The following is a 7,500-nucleotide window of genomic DNA, read 5'->3' on the forward strand; positions in this document are numbered from 1 at the left end:
ATTCGTCGGTAAAACAGGGGGATCCTAGATGTTAAATCAGATGATAAGAGTGGAAGGTTCCTTTCAGTATCGTCATCTGTCAAACATATTTCTTCATAATTCCTATTTCTTTTGAATATACTTCATAATTTAATTTGTTGAGATTGGCAAGATTGATTTGCCAACCTCAAATTACAATCTCAAATTACAATGCTAGTTATCTTTGGCTGTAAATAAACCAGTGTAGATGAAATTATAAACAGTAGGCCTAGTCTATTTTGGATGCAATGAGGACACCCAGAATGACTTCCAAAACAGGATGTCTTCTTGTAAACATATTGGTTGGGAGGTCTTGATGGTCGCTGCTGTGGTCTATTCTGAAGTTCTTTTCTGTGTTCGGTCATAATGTTCACTTGTGTGCTTTGGCGTGTTTTCTGCTAATGGTCTGTCCTGTGTTTTTCTGTAATCTATCCTCTGTTCAGTGTTTGAGCCAGTGTTTTATCCTAATGTTCTCTCCTATATTTTTTCCTAATGTGATTTCCTGTATTCTGTCTAAATATTCTGTTGGTTGTATAATACAAGATCAGTGTGCACAATATATAAAAGGATGGGATATATTCCCATTTTGTTTGATGTATTTGAATGCAGGAAAGTGCAGGAACTGAGTACTTTAACATATTGTACTGGTATTTATTATTGAGAGGATGTAATCTTCAAAGAGGAAATGCCAAACGCCGTGGATATTGTTCTGGCACCGGATTTTATAACAGTTTGGTTATTCATCCAGCATACATGCGGACTAACTATTTGTGCGCAAACACACACACACGCATTAGCCTTGCATACAAACTTTGGCGCTGTTTTTGTGTTGTTCATTGTTCATGGCTAAGGGTCGATCATCGATTATGGATCCCTTCAAAGTTGGAACTGAATTTGCCAGTTTTGCTAATGTGAAGGACAGTTTGACCAAATTTCAAGAGAGCAATTTCACTCCATTTTATGTCAAAGATTCAAGGACTGTTGCTGCAACTTTGAAGCGTACACCGGATAAGAAAGTAAAGCCAGAGTTGAAGTACTCCTACTTAGTGTTTGCCTGCATCGGGAAATACGGCAATTGGGAGGGGGTATGGGGGCATAGCCCCCGGGTTAGGAGGTACTTTTGGTTCATACGGCAATCCTACTGGTAGTTTGTCCGTTTAAGATGCGGTTCACTCGCTTGTTCGTTCGCGCAACACCGTGTCAAATCATCCGTGGCCGAATCTTCTCTTGGTTTCCTACATTTTTCACTTTCTTTATCATCTGAAATACTATCCTTGGCTCGGATTTTCAATTTCCCACATTCTTTTGCTTTTTAAAATACATGGTATGAAAGAAATCCCCCCCCCCCAACACCTGATTCCCCACGGGATCCCCCAACATTTTTAGCGGAAGTTGGGGACTTCGTCTCTGACGGGTGTGGTCCTATCATTTATAGGCACACTAAAATCACAGAATAGGGATGAAAATCACAGAAATGTCAAACTATAGCAAACTTAGCATGTATGTCCACTCGGTCCTAAGAATAATAAAAAATTTTGATGATGTGCGCCCCTGCCGGAAAAATAGCTCTTCAGTGCAGGCTTCTGACAAAAAAAAAGCCGGAGAAATACCCCAGCAGAGTCTCGATTCGACTATGGATATTGCATGAAATGACCAAGACATAATTATTGATAGTGCACAAGCGCGAGTATATGCCGGGCAAATAGCCAAAATGTTATAAAATCCGGTGACGGAACAATATCCACGGCGAATCCCAAAATCAGGGTATCAAGAGGACCTACTTTCCTGCCTTCTAGTTATTCCATACAGTGGGGACAACCCCCTGTTCCCTCCGTTTATTACTACTGCATGTCAACTTATAGAAGACAAACATTAAGAATGCTAGCGTTGTGAGGGGTCTATTTCTTATGCCCTATAAGATAGTAGTGTCCATTTTGGTAATTCTTTACAGTATGGATGCACACGCCATCTCTACATCAAAAATTTTTTCATCAATCTAAGTTGCCATGACTGGGCATGCCCTTTTGGCACTGACCAAGGGAAGGGTTGATGGGAGGCCCCGCCCCAATACCCCCTGGGTAATATTGTCTTCACCTTGGTATGCATGGCAAGACAAATGCGAAACTCAGGAGTCTCGAGTGGACTTAGGCTGAGAGTGGCACTTTCCTTGATAATTTTCCTTTATTTATGGCGTTGCGATTTGTGTCTGCAGATTATTTCTTATACTTACTACTGCAACTTTATGTCCTCTACAAGAATATCACATTCAATTTGCCATAACTTAGTGTGTCCATACTGTAAAGATTTACCTCCATTTCCCTCTATCTCTGTGTGTCGCTCTTAGGCCCGTACTTTTAAAACCTTTCGCCAGGGCTGGCGAAAGGTTTCGCGGGGCGATCCGGAATTTCGTACTTTTAAAATCATGCCTGGCGAACGTTTGCCAGGGCTGGCGAAAGATCATATTGGAACAGCCTGGCGAAGAGAGCTGTTTGAATACCATTTTCTTGCTTTCAAATTATAAATTAGTGACATATTTGTGTATGATAGGATGTAGGAATCACATTGACATTATAAAATATCTTAAAATCATAATTTGTTATGAAATAACGTATATACGTATTTTTTTCAAGACCTTCGATGTTCCAGTCGAGAGCTCAAGACATCAGCTGTATTCCTACCCCCCTACCCCTACCCCCCACCCCCGAGATGACTTATTTAGATTTAGGTTGTTGTTATTTTGGTTGTAGGGATAATGTTCTTTTCACAAATGTTACCAGAAGTGTTTTTATGGCGGTATGTTTACTTTTGGCTATAGAAACAGAGCTGTAGTGCTCCACCGCCCTATAATGAGGCGTGTCTAATGATACCCTTGTAGGCCTACAGTTCAATATCTTATATCAGTTAGGAATAGTAAAATAGTAATTTTTAAACTCTTTTGTTAAAGTATAGTTATTTTTTGTATAAAAGTATAAAGTTGATATAGTATAGTATAAAGTACTATTAAAACCTTTCGTCAATGCTGGCGTTCGCCTGGCGAAGCTTCGCCAGGCGAACATCTGAGTGAGGGAGGCCTTACTTTTAAAACCAAGGCAGGTGTTCGCCAGGCCTGGCGAACGAAAGGGATCGCCAGGCGCTAACATCTTGGATTCCTGCTAAATCTAGCGCTTCTGTGAATGAAAAAAACGCGAGAAAAAGCAAAAGGTTTTAAAAGTACGGGCCATAAAGTTAAACTTGTTATAGTATAAAGTGTAGTATAGCATAAAGTATAAAGTTAATTTTGTTATAGTATAAAGATATTTTCAACTTCTTTGTTATAGCATAAAGTTAAATTTTAACTCCTTGTTATAGTATAAAGCATGACTATTGCGGAAATAACATTTTCGTCTTCTCTCGAGGTTAATAATTAAGTTTAGGTTATGTTATGTGCACTGCAGATGTAAACAAATTTGCGCTAGATTTAGCGAGAATGCAAGATGTTAGCGCCTGGCGAACGTTGGGTTTAAAAGTAAGGCCTCCCTCACTCAGGCGAACGCCAGCACTGGCGAAGGTTTTAAAAGTACGGGCCTTAGTGATACTAATCACAGTCGCTCATAATATTTACAGTGCAGTATCAAGTAGTGCACTGACCACATAACTCATTTCTGCGATATGTCCAGTAGTTTGTGAATTAGTAGCTTATGCACCTGTAAAAATGGTTATTTTGTTATCAGTGCCTAGTCCATTTGTCTGTAGTCTATTATTCCTTTGATATTGTTATAGATACTTAACATTTTTAACATCAGTTAATATGATTATTTTTAATAATCTGCGCATGTGCAGATTTTTGACAGCTCTGTAAACATTCATTCTTTCACAAGTGATGGTAGAAAAAGCTTTCTTTACATTTGGGCCATGTTTGATATAGAAAAGTGGCTTTGCTGAAGAAATAGGCACAATTGTCCATCATTGTGGTATCAGAGACCATCAACTGTCTCAATTAGTCCTTCAGAGTGCAAATTCTTTGTAGAAAGAAACAGTATTTAGTAATTTATACAATCTATTTTATGCAGCGGGGGGCCAGGAGGCATACCTTAGGTGAAGTTTATGGCTAGAACCTATTGTTTAACAACCTTAGGGGTTCTGGGGGCAGAGCCCCCTGGTAAGGGGTCCTGGCTAAGGAATACAGGGTAAAAACATATTGTATAAAGGGTACAGGGTCCAGGTGGCAGAGCCTTGTGGTTAGGGGATGTTAGGTGGAGTTTATGGTTATGTGTATTCCTGTGTATGTTACCGAATTTTGGGGCAGATTTCTGTATACTTTATTATGATGGCAGGCACGTCCATATAGTTTCATTAGCCAGTTTTAAGCATTTGTTGTGGTTTGCGTAATTTTGTTGTATATTCTATTACTCAATTTGGGTTAATCTTTAAAAGTTGCAGTAGTTCATACGAGTAATAATCTGCAGACACAAATGGTAGCTCTACAAATAAAGAAAAATTATTGTGGTAAACTCCACTCATTGCCATAGTTCCCTTGATGCTCCCTTGTTTTGGCTCTGTCATGCCGTGCGTACCAAGACGAAGACAATGATTGCCTGGGGGCTGGGTGGCAGAGCCCCCCATCAATCCTCCATTTGGGCAATGCCCAAAGTGCATGCCCAGTCACACAAACTTGAAGGAAAAAAAAAAATTGTGACATGGTAACTTGATCCCTGATGTGTGCTTCCGTATTGCGAACAATTACCTCAGCTTATTTTATACTGAAAGTTCTCTCGCAAACCTTATGCCTTCCCTACTGTCAGGACTATCAAATCAAGAGTACTGGCTGTATTTGTTACTGCACATTTCAAAATTGCTTTCTGTCTGCAGTGCACCTGCAATTCTCGAAGAATATCATGTTTTTCCTGGGAAAGTAAGAACAACAGTCTCAGAAACAATTGTCATTCTGCAGTGTGTTCTCTCCTAATTTACTCATCTAATGTGTCCTGTGTTCTCTTCTAATGATCAGTCCTGTGTTCTCTTCTAATGATCAGTCCTGTGTTCTCTTCTAATGTTCTGTCCTGTGTTCTCTTCTAATGTTCTGTCCTGTGTTCTCTTCTAATGTTCTGTCCTGTGTTCTCTTCAAATGTTCTGTCCTGTGTTTTCTTCAAATGTTCTGTCCTGAGTTATCTTCTAATGGTCTATACTGTGTTCTCTTCTAATGGTCTATACTGTGTTCTCTTCTAATGGTCTATACTGTGTTCTCTTCTAATGGTCTATACTGTGTTCTCTTCTAATGTCCTCTCCTGCATTTTCTTCTAATTACCTGTCATGTGTTCTCTACTAATGTTCTATCCTATTTTTTCTTCCAATGTTCTGTCCTGTGTTCTTTTCTTTTAATTACCTGTCCTGTATTCACTTCAAATGATCTGTCCTGTGCTATCTACTAGTTTTCTATCTTGTGTCCTCTACTAATGTTCTATCCTGTGTTTTCTTCTCATTTTGTGTCCTGTGTTCTGTTCTAATGATCTGTCCTGTGTTCTCTACTAATTTTCTATCTTGTGTTCTCTACAAATGTTCTATCTTGTGTTCTCTTCCAGTGATCTATCCTGTGTTCTCTTCAAATGATATGTCATGTGTTCTCTTCTAATGATCTGTCCTGTGTTCTCTTCCAATGATATGTCCTGTGTTCTTTATTAATTTTCTATCATGTTCTATTCTAATGTTCTATCCTGTGATCTCTTCAAATTATATATCATGTATTCTCTCCTAATGTTCTTTTCTGTGATTTCTTTTGCCAATTAGCCTATGACATTTCCCTAGTGTTCTGAAGTGGATAGGCTGAAACATAATATTTAGATTGATTAGACCTATCAATTAGTTGTAATTATTTGTGTTTAAGGATGTATTTTATCAGTATGTTGCATTTACCATGTTTTAAACATTTTCCAAGCCATGATTTTCTGTTAGAGATGATCCCTAATTTTATTTTGATTTTATGTTTGTACTGTTCATATTCATGTGCAGTTTTTAGCATTTTAGTTGTATTGTAATTTGTTTTTTTTTATATTAATGTATCAGTGTCTTTCTTGTTAAACTTAGATCTTATGTATTTTATATTCTTGTATACTTTGAATACTCTTGTTTTAGATATGTGTATAATTTCTTTGGGATTTGTTTTTCAACCTAATATCACATTTGACAGTTTCCATCTTGTTAGATGCCTGTATAAAAAAAAAGAAATGGGAAAGAATGTAGAAACGGATTGTCTTCAGTATAAATTTTAATCTTAATCAGCACAATGATCTGAAAGTGTGTTTTTAACTGCTCACCAATAAAAAGTAGAAAGTAAGGCATTTTATGTTTTTCGTAAATTTAAGAAATTTTATTATCACTCGATATATATTATGTTTATTACACTTTTTATGGATGTTTATCTTTATTTTTGCGTTTACCTGTTTGGAAAGCAGCAGTTTTTTTCCCCATCCTACTATGCCCATAGCACCTATAGTTTCTATTTCTTTGATATTATAATTTGTGTGCTGGTTTTACATGAACCATACAAAGAAAAATATGGAAAATCGTTATTGGTATAAAAATCAATGCACCAAAAGAAAGACAGACCTAAGTCAATAGATCAAGATAAAAATGAGTGGACACTTTTCTATCCAGCCAGATGAATGCACAAATTACCCACAAGCCTGCAAGGAGGATATACCCTGCGTGTGTCAGGAGAGGGCACAGGGATCAGCTTATTGACATGCTATCCTCTTAACATCTGGTCTTGCACTTAGCATGCAGGCAGACAAGCTGACCTGAAAGTGAATATCACTGAGGACCATTTAACAAACATCATTATCGTTATGGTTGTTGATAGTCATTATTATTATTTTTTATTGATTTTTTAAAAATATTAATGATTATCATGTATATGGAAAAATTGTTGGTGTTCTAGTCACAATTAAAGCAATTAATAGCAGTAGGTCAGATATTATTAGTTTCTTTTCTTTCACAGTGCCAGTCAAAATAAGGCCATTGTGTTTTTACAGTTTTTGCTTCAAAATCAATTAATAGAATGTACACCACAAAATGCCATGTTTCAGTAAGAATGCATTAAACAAGTATCAGTATTAATATTGATCTATTAGTGCCAATGGTTATGTATATATCTACTTTTAGGTATTGCTGTCACAACATTTATGAAAGGGAATGATGCTATCTGTTTACTTTGCTTTTTCTAAGGCACTTTTGTATCCTATTTAGAAATGTCAGTCTTTGTCTTCCTTGGTCCCCTACACCTACAACTGTCCGAATAGACTATTGTCTCTTTACTAGTGCTTTAAGCAGCAAAGGTTTACTCAGATCAGCTCTTCTCACTACTTAGCCTTTTGACGTTATCCTCCCATGATATTTTTCTCGTTCTCCATAAAGACCCAAACCCCGCAGCCTGCAACGTCTTCATAGCCTCACTGACAGTTCATGTCTCACTAGCATACAAAACGGTTCTCCAAATATATCATTTTA

At 37.4% G+C, this 7,500-nt stretch overlaps 1 protein-coding gene across 2 annotated transcripts in view; it reads left to right on the plus strand.

The window, feature by feature from the left end:
- The window catches only part of lqfR (clathrin interactor lqfR), a 57,378-nt gene that overhangs the window by 295 nt on the left and 49,583 nt on the right, over window positions 1-7,500 (plus strand). The gene's annotated exons all lie outside the window — the stretch shown is intronic.

The sequence above is a fragment of the Penaeus vannamei genome, chromosome 13 (assembly GCF_042767895.1).
Source record: "Penaeus vannamei isolate JL-2024 chromosome 13, ASM4276789v1, whole genome shotgun sequence".
NCBI classification, from domain to species: Eukaryota; Metazoa; Arthropoda; class Malacostraca; order Decapoda; family Penaeidae; genus Penaeus; species Penaeus vannamei.